General features: G+C 41.3%; 2 long non-coding RNA genes across 2 annotated transcripts; one reads left to right on the top strand and one right to left on the bottom strand.

Annotated features, from left to right (window-relative positions):
* Positions 1-1,627: 1,627 nt before the first annotated feature.
* LOC134819356 (uncharacterized) lies at positions 1,628-2,251 on the top strand. Its single transcript, XR_010160747.1, has 3 exons — positions 1,628-1,777; positions 1,937-2,059; positions 2,195-2,251. It is a non-coding gene; the product is annotated as an uncharacterized LOC134819356 (long non-coding RNA).
* On the bottom strand, positions 1,941-13,121 carry LOC134819355 (uncharacterized). The gene is made up of 5 exons (XR_010160746.1): positions 13,017-13,121; positions 12,657-12,722; positions 10,964-11,070; positions 2,179-2,296; positions 1,941-2,024 (listed from the first exon to the last, which is right to left on the bottom strand). It is a non-coding gene; the product is annotated as an uncharacterized LOC134819355 (long non-coding RNA).
* Positions 13,122-13,653: the final 532 nt, after the last annotated feature.

Here is a 13,653-nt window from a genome sequence, read left to right as displayed (position 1 = left end):
ATCCCCCGTTGAATTGCTGCTAACTGCTGCTGTCGCGCGCGCGCAGTTTGCAGCCGGGCGCTATTGCAGCAGTGAGTTCAAAAATTTTACGTGACTTTGGTTTTTATGGTTTTGCAGCCGTACAAAACAGTTTTACATTAACCCTAACTATAACTAAGGGCCCATGCTTGTGCAGGAGCTGCATTTGCACTCAATATCTGTGTTTTGGTGACCCTCAGGTCCTTTGGTTACATACATTTTGTCCGAGACAATTTCAACTTTGACAATCCATGCTTAGAGGACAATATTATATTTAACTAATTCATTGTGTAAACTTGTATGTAATTGACTGATTTGAAAGATTTCAATAAAAAAAACCTTAACCATTGTTAATGGTCTGGCCCGGCGCGCGCTACCTTGTAGCACTTGCCATCGAAAAGAAAGCTAGCGTTATTGGGCCGGGCTCAGCCTGTCATTCCGCCAAATCTTTATTCGTTAAGAACATAATAGCCTGGGGTCCTCAGGTAAAACTTTGACCCTATAATGTATAAACGTTGACCCTAACCCTCCACCAAACCGTCAGCAGCGAAATATCAATATCATTGACTGGTCACGTGACCAAAACAATTTTTGTCATATTATCTCATATAGGGAAGCGTTTTTAGTTTTACCCTACACGTTGCATGTGGCGTCATTCGGCCGGATCCCAGCAAGCAAAAATACGTCGACCATCACAGGACGACGCCAGCCGGCACTCTCTACGCTCTTCGAGCTCCGATCGTCCTGTGACGAAGTAAGGACGATCAAGCCTGAGGTCCTTAGGTAACATCGACCACCAATTGAAAATTCAAAGATTTTTTGACATAAAGGTGAAATGTAAAACTAAAATCTTAATGTTGATTGATTGACGACGTCAATTTTTGAGCACAGCGCGAGCGCATGCGGAAAAGGACCGCGTAGCTAGTCAAGATGTTGATAAATATTTGACTTGTGGCGCGATGTGTTGCTCTAACTATAGCCCTCTCGCTTGCAGTATGCAGTAGCGCGCGACCGCCGCGCCGGAGGCGGAAATGACCTGGTTAGCTAAGTAAACGCGATGTGCCTTGTAGGATGAAATCCTACTAGCTGACGCCACTCGCAGCTGTGCTGCTCGCTGTACGTCAGCGATCGAAATTTATACGCGTATCACCCGTTAAGATGTGCCACCCGACGCGCCACACAATTTTTCTCGTTGCTCGTCGCACGTCGACGAACAACGAAGCTCGTTGCGACGCGCAATGAGCTGCCAGGCTAGGACATCGTCCTGGTCCAACAAATTTTGGCGAGCGATTTTCTCCAAAAATTTAATGAGAGCGCCGACTTCCACTCTGGTGGCGATTACGTTTTCACCTCTTGAGGGAATCCTACGCATGTTGTTAACTGTCAGACTTTGGACGAGGAAATGTTCTCGCGCCGTACGTTTATTATGGTAAAGCATTTTGGTACCAGAACGATAAATCTGTTTAAAATAAAAAGTTAAAAAGTTCGAAAATAGAGTGTTTTAGTGAATAACTTAGAATATATTTTTGATTTTCTCAAGGTCTGACTGATAGATTTTCTTTAAACTTTCCAGATAGTTACAAGGCTATATGACGGATAATGTGTGAGAGTTTGGGAGAATTTATATGTGCCAAACTTGAGATATAATGACTTCAAACACAAGAAAATATATATATACAAGATATTGCGAGCGTCCTGTTACTCTTAGTTATCTTTTAGATGCAATATCTGTAAAGTATTGGATGAGAACTGATTTTAAGTAAGGATTTTAAATTAAGTTCAGGATTATAAAAAAATTCTCCGATTTGCAGTTCGAATAATATGTGCTTGTGATGCATCCGGCATCAGCATAATCTCAGAGGAAACATCTCTCGCGTGCATATCTTTTGTCTCTTTTTTAGCAGAAATCTTTCCTCAGAAAGTCACCGAGTAAAAATGAAAAAGTCAGATGACTGTAACAAAGCAGCAGAAATCCCACACATTAATAGCCCTCTCTCATCACTATGCTGAAATTAAAAATATAATTTTTGACTGTACAATGGTAAGTAACTTTTCAAATCTCAATCAGGTTTTAATTATCTCAGTTACTCGCCAGATTTTGAACGATTAGGCGCTAGACAGTATGATTCTAAAGATTTACAATCTTAAATTTTGTACTACCTTTGTTCATCCTTAGAACAACATTACGAAGTACTCCAGCGGACGAAGTACTCCAGCGGACGAAGTACTCCAGAGGACATCTGAGCAGAAACGATTTCACTCGACCAAGGTACTGGAGCTGAAAAATTTTGAGTCATATTTCTTTTGTAAACAAGTGAAAAAGAAGTACTAAATTACAAACAATGTCATTAAGCTTATTTGCGATCATGGATGAAGATAACAATGTAATTAGGAACAATTTAAACATGGAATGCAGCATCGTATTGATTGAGTGGGTCTCAGAATTAATTTGAAGATAACACACTTTAAAAAAAGTTTAAAGCAGTCGGTCGGATTAACAAGTAAAAGAAATACAGTAGTCCCGGTAATAAAGCTTTAATATACCACACATCATGAGGAACAGTGTGTAAAAAATAACATTAAAATAATTTACTGGCTAAACATTTCAGGTTACTAAATGATTGAAAGTGCCTGTGTACTACTGCATAGTACATAATACTGTGTAGTGTGTACTATTTACTGAGTTATATTAATATATCGTGTATTGCTGGGAAGGCTGTTAATTTAGGATAGAGTTATTGTGGCACTTATATCAGTTTGTTCTTTTGTAGTTGTTCTCAAACTGCTGAGTAAAATTTTTACAACTTAAAAGCAGTGTTTATAATTTAATTTATTATTGTTATTATTTCAAATATAACAAAAGCTTGGCGGTCGATCATAGTTTCGCAACGTCTATCCCAAATTTAAAATTATTCTACACAGCCCACCTGTATAACATCAACCCAGGAAGTTATTAAAAGCAAAGCAGCGTGTACGAAACCATAGTATCAAAACTTCCTTTTCTCTTAATCTCTTAAAATATTGTACTAAGAACTAAAACAAATTCAATTGGGAATTGAAAGCAGTCTTCATTACGAAATTTAATACACATGACTCACTCCATGCACTAACAAAATTAAAATAATAGACCGAATAGAAATTACATCAAAGATCAATTAACAAGTATATTAATTGAGTGTATCATTAATTAAGTCCTCCAAATCCAGAGCACTGGAAGAGAGGCTGGGTTGAGTGATAAGTGAAGAAGTGAGGAAAGCTCATTATAATGATTACGTGAACATGTTACATGCTAGTGGAATGAGTATACTAGTATAGATACACCTGTAGGTACTTCAAGGGGCTTTCCAGAGACTGATGAAAAGGGTGATGGGCTTATATTACAGCATTTCGGTTGTAGTTGGAGCTAGGAGAGAAGTTGCCCAGGGTTTGGAGAGTAATTTGTTGTTAAGGATTCAGACAGCCTGACAGGAAACAGTTACCAGAGATTTTGACGCTGCCGTTGGATTTATTTTTTGCACTTCTCTCCCAAGGTGTGTATCGCGATTATTGACGTCCTCGGCGATTTTAAGTATGGTCTTCCTAATATCCGTAGAGTTGAACCAGAATCTGTTGGGGGTCGTTTCCACCACTAAATGCCCAGAGAAACCCAAAGCATAGAGGTCCACACGAGAAGTTATCCGTCTGCTGTTGGCACGGCATGGCATTGATATATTTCACATTCCTTGCTGTTGGATGTTCTTCTCTTGAACAGACGAAAATCCGGTCACCATCCTCAGGCACTCACTAGATGATTTAGTTGCTACAGGAACTAGCAGGCGATTATCAATCTTCGTTGCTGGCTCTATTTTCCTAAACTCTAAAGAGTGGAGGAATGGTAACAGGCTTCACTCCATATTCCACTCACTGACTGGTCGAGAGGCCGACTTCCAGGCCCCCTCATTACTAGGGGGCCCAGGGAGATCAGATCATGTCACTAATTAGTGACGTATAATTAGTAATGTGATCCATCAGTAGAATTTAACTAACCTAGAAATGGTAGAGTTCACATGTACATCATAGCTGTGCATTAAGAAGTAAACATGATCTTTAAGATTTGACCGCTCGACTCGTATAACTATATCACATAAGGGACAGGAGCTCTTGCTAAAGAGGGGTTCTTGTATCTAGGGATGTGAGACGTACGTGCCAAAGGCATGCAACGGGAGTGAGCCGATCAAGTGTTTTTAGGTATATTATATACTGGAAGATGATAGACAATAGTATCGCATTCTATCAACATGCCTACTTTCTCCAAATTCATCTCTGGTCGGACAGGATGTCAACAGCTACTCGACTCTGATGGATACATCTACTCCCGGAAGAAGGACAAGTAAAGGATTCAGCCCTCAAGTCTGCCTGGCTTTCACAGAGGATTTAAATCCCGAGTGCATCGCCCAAAGCCCTCTGTTCAAGAGTATGTGCGAGCTATCAAAGATCAGCAAGTCATTACCGACTTTCACATCGACAGGTTGAGTGTTGGCAAGACACCCGCTAAGAGGCGAAGGAATTACCATACCCAACTCCACGATATCTGTTGGGGGGGGGGGGGGGGGCCAATGACTACCAATGGAGACTTTTGGGGACTAATGGGGACTAAAAATCATGGGGACTAGAGGTCAACTCGTTGACGTAATTCACCATTTGTCCCCATAAGTCCCCAGAATTTTTGACAGTTATTTATGGTTTTCAAGTTAGTTTAATAACGATACGATCGAGATGTTTTGTCCAAGATAAGAGTAGGATAAATCTGACTTAAAAGTAAAATGATAAGCCCGGTTGTAATGTGTTCTACCACTGTACAAGTCAGTTCAGATTGAGGTAAATTGAAGTTTAGCTCTCGTGAAGGTAGAAGTAGCCGACTGAACTAACCCTCCTTCGACTTACCCTCCTAATACACTTAAAGATGTTAGATGATGGGGGAAATTGGTAGATCACCGACCGGTTATAAGCCGGCTAAAATTTTTATAGCCGGCTATAAGCCGGCTTATAGCCGGTTAGTAGCCGCTTACATTTGTTGTTGAGCGACGGCTATTAGCCGGTTATAAGCCGGCTATTAGCCGTTTAGGTATCAAAAGTGGTTATAAGCCGGCTGTAAGCCGGTTATAAGATATTAACTCAACTACATCGTACTGAGCGATAGTCAGGAGCCGGCTATAAGAAATTCAGGGAAACCAGCTATTAGCCGGTTATAAGCCGGCTATTAGCCGTTTAGGTATCGAAAGTGGTTATAAGCCGGCTATAAGCCGGCTATAAGCCGGTTATAAGATATTAACTCAACTTCATCGTACTGAACGATAGTCAGGAGCCGGCTATAAGAAATTCAGGGAAACCGGCTATTAGCCGGTTATAAGCCGGCTATAAGCCGTTTAGGTATCAAAAGTGGTTATAAGCCGGCTATAAGCCGGCTATAAGGCGGCTATAAGATATAAACTCAATGTCATGGTACTGAACTGCGGGTAATTTGTGTAACGGTTGTCATGGTAACCAGTTACGCCTGCGGGTAATTTGCTATAAGATATTAACTCATTTTCATGGCGAAGAACGATAGTCAGGAGCCGGCTATAAGAAACTTAGGAAAAATGAACATAATAATTGTAGACATAGTAATTATTGTAGACTAGTAATTAATAATTATTGTAGAATAGATTCAATAAGAGTGAGACTCCGCTGTTAGGGATGTTCACACATTTGTCAAATGATTATTAAATACAACAATTCAATTTTTAACTAAAAATTCTGTCAAACAAAAGCGGCAATATAACCGGCTAATAGCCGTTTTCGCTGAATTTCTTATAGCCGGCTCCTGACTATCGTTCAGTACGATGAAGTTGAGTTAATATCTTATAACTGGCTTATAGCCGGCTTATAACCACTTTCGATACCTAAACGGCTAATAGCCGGCTTATAACCGGCTAATAGCCGTTTTCGCTGAATTTCTTATAGCCGGTTCAGTACGATGAAGTTGAGTTAATATCTTATAACCGGCTTATAGCCGGCTTATAACCACTTTCGATACCTAAACGGCTAATAGCCGGCTTATAACCGGCTAATAGCCGTTTTCACTGAATTTCTTATAGCCGGCTCCTGACTATCGTTCAGTACGATGTAGTTGAGTTAATATCTTATAACCGGCTTATAACCGGCTTATAACCACTTTTATTACCAAAACGGCTAATAGCAGGCTTATAACCGGCTAATAGCCGTCGCTCAACAACAAATGTAAGCGGCTACTAACCGGCTATAAACCGACTTATAGCCGGCTATAAAAATTGTAGCCGGATATAAGCCGGCTTATAGCCGGTCGGTGATCTACCAAGTGGCCGATGATGGGTGAATGAGTATTTATAACACCCGTTCTGTGAACAGACTTGGGTGATCTTTATTTTAAGCACTGGCAAGCACTCTTTTGTGAATATTTCCATAAATGATCGTCAAAAACAAAAGAAACCAACGCCAATTTCAAATTACTGAGCATATCATTTCAGACAAATCAATACAAAAGTAATAAGAAAAATTGATAATGCGTTTATTTTCCTTGCGCTACAACTCGTGTTACTAGATCAATCTGATAAAATAAGCGTATATATGCAATATGTCTCCTCAATGTTGTCATTGGTAGTCGCCCCCGCCCCCTCCCTTAATTTACCTGAGGTACTCTAACAGCCCTCAAGTAGCTCCCAAGAAGTCAGGAATGTCCAGTGACCATTTATAAATATTCTAGACTTCAGTCTTGAGAAGTTTACGATCTGGTCTGGAGAAGCCAGATTTTTTGAAATCTAAATGGGGACTAATGGTGACCTTTGGGGACTAATGGGGACTAAAAATCATGGGGACTCGGTGTAAAATCGTTGACGTAATTCCCCAAGTCTCCATTGGTAGTCATTGGCCCCCCCCCCCCCATCTGTTCTTTTAGTATTGTGTGTGTACTTGTTAATTTAAATCAAAACTAAGGGGTAAAACTGGGCTAGATATAGGGTAGAGTTCACATGTTCTGTAAATCGTAGCTGGTGGATCACATCACTAATTATACGGCACATCACTAATTATACGTCATATAATGATCTGACAAGCAGCACTTGTCACAAGAGACAAAGGATCTCATCTCGGAGCGGAGTAAGGTCAAGCAGAAATGCCCATGTGATGGATTCAATAGATCTGAGTATTCTCTTGCTAATAAGCGTGTTAAGAAGAGCTGCAAGAAGGACGATGAGAACTGAATTTACGGGTTGCAGCCGATCTGGAAACAGCTTCTTCACACGGGCAGCAGAGGGAGGTCTGGCAGATGATCAAGTCCTTGTCAGGCAAGAAAAGTCGGAAGTCAACTGCTGTCAGAGATAAAACCGAGAAGTTGATTTCTGACCCCGCTGCTCAACGAAAACGATGGGGTGAGCACTTCGCTGAACTACTAAACCCGCAGATAGGAGACGTGGACCTTTCAGACCTAGACAGTCTAGAGGTCGCACCATGTTTTCCGTATCTGAGTGATAGTGATTTACCCCCTAGCAGAACAGAGATCTCTGAGGCTTTAAAGAGTCTGAAGAATCACAAGAGCTCTGGAATTGATGAAATTTCCAACGAACAGCTGAAGTATGGGGCTCCTGGTCTTTTAAACAGGCTTGAGAAACTGTTTGCACGTGTTTGGGAGACGGAGAATGTGCCAGAGGATTGGGTTAATGGTATCATTGTTATTGTCCCGAAAAAGGGTGATACATCATTCTGCTCGAACAACAGGGGCATAACCCTACGCTCCACGGCATCAAAACTCTATCAGATAATAGTGTTGCGACGGATGAATGCGGGGCTTGAAGAACTGCTCCGAGAGAATCAGTGCGGGTTCAGGAAAAAAAGGTCTTGCATTGATCAGATTTATTCGCTCCGTACTATTATTCACAACAGCATTGAGTTTAACCTCCCCCTGTACTTAAATTTTGTTGACTTTAAAGCTGCATTCGATTCACTTAATCGGGAGTTTATCTGGAAAGCTTTCAGTCATTATGGCTTGCCTTGTAAATACATTCGCATAATGCAAGCATTCTTTTGCGGCACCGTCAGCTCTGTCAGACATAATGGTGAGCTCTCAGATTGGTTTGACGTTACATCTGGTTCTGGGCAGGGGGATATTCAGGGTCCACCTATCTTAAATGTTTGCATCAACCTGCCTGCGCAGCGGGCTGAGAATAACAAAGTGTTGTCACACGGGGCAGTGCTGAAGAGAGCTACCACCAGCTTTGGTCAGGATACAGTCGTCTTGGATACTGACTATGCAGATGATTTGGCTATCATGGACAACACCAAGGACGGTCTCCAGGAGACGACTGATCTTTTATGCAAGTATGCGGCTCAGGCTGGCCTCAGAATCAATGCGAAGAAAACAGAGGTTATGGCCATCGGCAAGAATACATCACAGAGGCCGTATACTGAAGCATCAACGGTGGACATTACAGTGGGAGACACGGCTATCCAGCAAGTCAGCAACTTCACTTACCTTGGGTCGATTATATCAAGTGATGGGACTATTGACCGGGACTTGTCTGCACGGATCCAGAAAGCCTCAGGAGCATTCAATCAGCTCGGTAATATTTGGAAGAATCGCAACATCCAAACTAACACCAAAATACGGATATATGTTGCAGCGGTTCTAACAATATTACTTTATGGAAGCGAAGTCTGGAACACTACTTCAAAGCAACTACATCGCTTCGAAGTTTTCCATCAAAACTGTTTGTGGAGAATCCTTCGAATTAAATGGTTCCACCGGACGAGCAATGTTCAAGTGTTGGAGCGGGCAAGAATAAACCCGGTTATAACCAACATCAGTGCCAACCGTCTTCGCTGGTTTGGACATGTTTCTAGAATGCCGGACACCAGGCTACCAAAGTATCTACTTGACTGGACACCTGCTCACGGCCGAAGATCACGTGGGCGGCCAAGAAAGAATTGGCGAACCTGTGTCCTGGAAGACGCAGTAACATTTACAGGAGATCCAGACATTGTATTTGATAAGGTCCGAGAGTTGGCAGGAAATCGCAAGCACTGGAGAGAGATGATACGACATAAGCGGCAATTCCTTGGTGCAGGCCACTCGAATGATCGAGGAGACCTTATCAAGTATCAAGTAAGTAAGTATGATCTGACCCCTAATAATAGGGGGGCCTGGAATTCGTGCAGCCGTTTCTCATAAGATGTATGAATGTAACCGACAGCAGTAAGTTCATCCCCGACATGTTATATAATGAATATCTGTACCTATTAAGCTCCTTGTGATTTTGCTCACAAATTGATGTGTTTATTCTATTCCGTAGCAGCTGTGCACAAATATTCAAGCGATGAAATATATCTTATGGATTTTTAAAATTCACCTCGAATGAAATCTGTCAAATAAGATGTACTTATGGCTTACTGGGCGGCGCTCAGCCTGCACTGTCTTTCCGCCGAATCTCTATCTTTGATTATGGACATACATATGGTAACTTGTGGCTTCACTTGGTTACAGGATGGTCTCTAGGGTTGGATTTCACAGATTGAACTTTGTGGTTCAACAGCTCATCGAAGTTTATAACGCCGCAGAATTTGATGAATTGCGGGATCTCCGGTTTTGAAGAGTCTGCCAGCTTTCCTCCGTATGGTGGCAGCATACCAGGGAACTGCTTCTCGGCATGGCGGGCCACTTAGGAAGCAAAGACCACAACAGATATTGACGGAATATGCTGCCATGATCTAAGGAACTGAACGTAATCCGATGCCCCTTCATGCAGGCAGAGGACCTTAAACCCTACACATATTCCATGTGGACACATGACTGTGAGAAGTCCACCACTCTTCCCAGCAATCTGTACAAACTTCTTAGTGAACGAATAGTGATCTGTGTTGTGTTCTATTATCCTCTCCACCCGTTATCTCAGTGTCCCCTTCTTGATTAATTTAAGCATGTCAAGCATACCGTTGATGACGTTAGATCCGGTTTTCTGCTTGACGATCGATGTTCCACAAGTCATCAAATTGTATGGGGTAGACATCAGGTTTGCCGTCAGAGCCTTTATCTATTGCTTTCACATCAAAGAGGATGACAGGGGAATGCCTCCCACAATCTCTACAGGACAGGAAGTCTAGAGGTGTCTCCTTCATGCCCATATAGAGTAGGAAGGGATCCCTTAGGGTGTTGTTGGTATGGTGGGGACTGTCGGACTCCTTTCGGAAAGATCGTCTGTCTCGGATATGGGGTGTCCAAACAATGTCAGTCTGGTGAAGATGGTTTCCAGAAGCTGACAGTCTACAATTGTATGGTCGTTGTTATTGAACCGTGAACACCCCTTCCGAGACAACGGTGTATCGATATGAAGTCTGACAGGTGAAACAGAAATAAAAATGTATGTCAACAGTCGTCACTGCCTCCTTCTGTAACCACCTCCCCTGGCTGGTTACAGTGTGTGCAGATTTGCTCGAAGTTTTGACAGGGATTTGACTGGTTCCGTCTTACACATGAGTGGATTCCACTCAGTGGAATGCGTTTGTTTTCCATCGCATGTTTGCAAAACCTCGGTAAAACTCGGCTTGGTAAAGTTTTTATCGTACATTTTGAACGTTAAGATCTGACGGTTTCGATTTAAATCAGTAAAATGTACTACTATGATATGCCTTCATACTGGTGATTTAAGTACTGTTAGTGTTAAACGACACTGCAATTCAAACATCAAGCATTTGTGAGATCAATAAACGTTGATAGAAGATAAACTGAAGTTTCACCCGGGTAACAGCTGATTATCAAGCCTGGAAACAAGTTATTTAGATGGATTTGAGCATGACGAGTGACGACATATGTAACTCGAGATCACACATAAAATCGGCAATATCCAAGTATCCCGATGGGCGACACGTGTTCACGAACATTTTTTCCACTTGTACTAACCGATTTGACAGTGCTGCATGTCTTAATATCAGGTTTCTTGATATCAGGCTTCTTGATAACAGGTTTCTTGATAGCAGGAATGCTCTCAATCGTCGACTACTCTTTGGCTGAAAAACAATAGTTATTTCAATGAATGTATATACCAAATGAAAACGAATGTAGGATAGTACACATTGCTGCGATAAGTTATGAAGCGTGTAACAACATACTATGTTACATCGATTCTTTGACATTTGACAAGATATACTTACAGAAAGAAAATCATATGAGCTCGAACTGTATGTATCTTGGAGCAATTTGTTCATTTGTGATGAAATATTGTTCCTGGGAAATACTGTTTGACTTACATCTCAAAACTTATTTAATTTAACTGTTACTATACCTGCCGGCAGGTATAGTAACAGTTAAATTAAATAAGTTTTGAGATGTAAGTCAAAACCATGTAAATCTATTAAGTTGATCTACCAAATAATGGTATAGGTGGTGTCCAACCGTGTCCATGTCGATTGGGCGACATCTGTCCGACAGCCGAATTAGGGATTTCGGACAGATGTGGCTGTCGGACAGGAGTCGTTTTTGGCGACATCTGTCCGAATTTCGGATCATATTGTAATTTCAGTTCACATTCATATTTCACAAGCTCACGGGTAATCTCGTGACGTTGCTCCCATTGTTCTAATGCTGATGTGATCCCATGAAATATAATCCTCGATATATGATTGACTAGTTGAGAACAGGAACGTCAGATCGTCCTAGCCGTAAACTTACAAGCTGTCGATCACATCACAGGACATGAGTACATATAAGACAGCGGTATGTAGATCAGTTATCGCAATCCACAATTGCAACCAATCTTCAGTTTATCCCTGGACGCAAACAAGGCTCGGCCCGGAGAACCCTGTCCTGAATGGCTTCCGATACGTCTTCGACAAATAAAGAGACGATACCACCCACTGGAAATATTCGGATTTCCGAAAGGGTTGCAGAGCACGATTCTACCGTGGAGAAACAACTGATCACTCCTACTCCTGACCGCACTCACCCTGCCCACCATGCTGAAACGACCGTCCACGTCAGCAAACAGAACTTGAAAAGAAAAGCTTCTGGTGGAGATCGACCGACGAAATAACTCTTATCTGAATCAGTTGGTGGATTGGGTTACGAATCTAGAGCTGCCAGCTATCACCCCTCAACAGAATGGTACAGAGAAGCAGAAAAGCAGCAAACAGACACCTTTCTAACCCGAGAAACCCTTCTAATCTGGAAACCTTTCTAATCTGGAAACGCTCCCCATTCCTGCAAACTATATGCTCTCTACCGACAACGAAACAATGCTGCTCTGGGACTCTGGATGGGACGAAAATACTCGACGATCTTTCCTTTGGGGTACTGCTAAGAACGCAGATCATATATTATATGGCGGACGCGGAGCATTGGGTAGATCATATCTCAAATTGGAAATGTTACGTATACAAATTAGCGAGTAACAGTTCATGAGTTCAGATCATGTCTCTAATTGGAAATGTGTTGAAATCAGATGATGATTTCGGACAGATGCCGTTTTTTTCTGGTACCCTGATTCGGACAGATCTCGCTGTCGGACACGAGTTGTGTTACCGTCCATGTCACGGCGCAAAGGCTCAGGTCGTTGCACTTTTAACAATAACAATTTTAATGATTGTGAACCACTTACAACTGGTTTAGCTGGCAACCTCTGAGGTATGGATTTCGTCTCTACTACACCGGCTAAAAGTTTAATCTGCGGTCAGATGTGTCCCATTAGCTTCAATTAAAGTCTATAATTCGATCGTGATAGTTAAAGTTTTAAGAAACACCAATAAAAGCAACACTTTTGGTTCATACATTTACGTAAAAAGCATGTAACTTTTCAAGTTTGTTATAATATCAGATATAATGGTCACCACGTCATCATTCTGTCGAGTTCCTGCAATTTAGACTCTTAAAAGGTGAAAATCGATGATATCAACCACAAACAATCTTCCTAACTTAACTTGTTACAATATTTTAATTGTATAACTTGACAAAGACTTACCACTACGTTCCCTACTGTAGCTTATGATATCAGTCAGTAGCTCTCCTTTCATTCAATTGTTTCAAAACTGACTTTCAGCAGACAAAGCTCCAAACTTTTGCTATGCAGTCTATACAATGTAATTCAGTTAATATAATAATTTCAATAGATTCAAAATTAAACAACAATAAATCAGTTTGGTAACACGACATCTGTCCGACAGCGACATCTGTCCGACAACACTATTTTCGTGTGTTTGAAGTGATATCTCAAATTTGGCACATAGAAATTTAATCAAACTTGCAAAAATTATTTGTCTTAAAGCTATCTTACTATCTAGAAAGTTTCAAGAAAATCGTATCGTTGGATCTCCAGATATATGCTTTGGAACCATTGAAAACCACCGAATTGGATATATTTTTAGTGTTTAAGGTAATATCTTAAATTTGGCACATAGAAACTCGCTCAAACTTACACAGATTATTCGTCATATAACCACTATACTTTATGGAAAGTTTCAAGAAAATCGTACGGTAGGATCCGACATAAACTATTGTCCAAATAACCTATTTTCTGAGTCGGACAGATGTCGCTGTCGGACAGATGTCGGCCAATCAATTGGAACCATCAAGGGGAATGAAATTAAATTATTGGATGC

This window comes from Bolinopsis microptera, chromosome 8 (assembly GCF_026151205.1).
Source record: "Bolinopsis microptera isolate Bmic1 chromosome 8, MBARI_Bmic_1.0, whole genome shotgun sequence".
Lineage (NCBI taxonomy): Eukaryota > Metazoa > Ctenophora > Tentaculata > Lobata > Bolinopsidae > Bolinopsis > Bolinopsis microptera.
The sequence above is the reverse complement of the archived record's forward strand: the minus strand, read 5'-3'. Positions and strand labels throughout refer to the sequence as shown.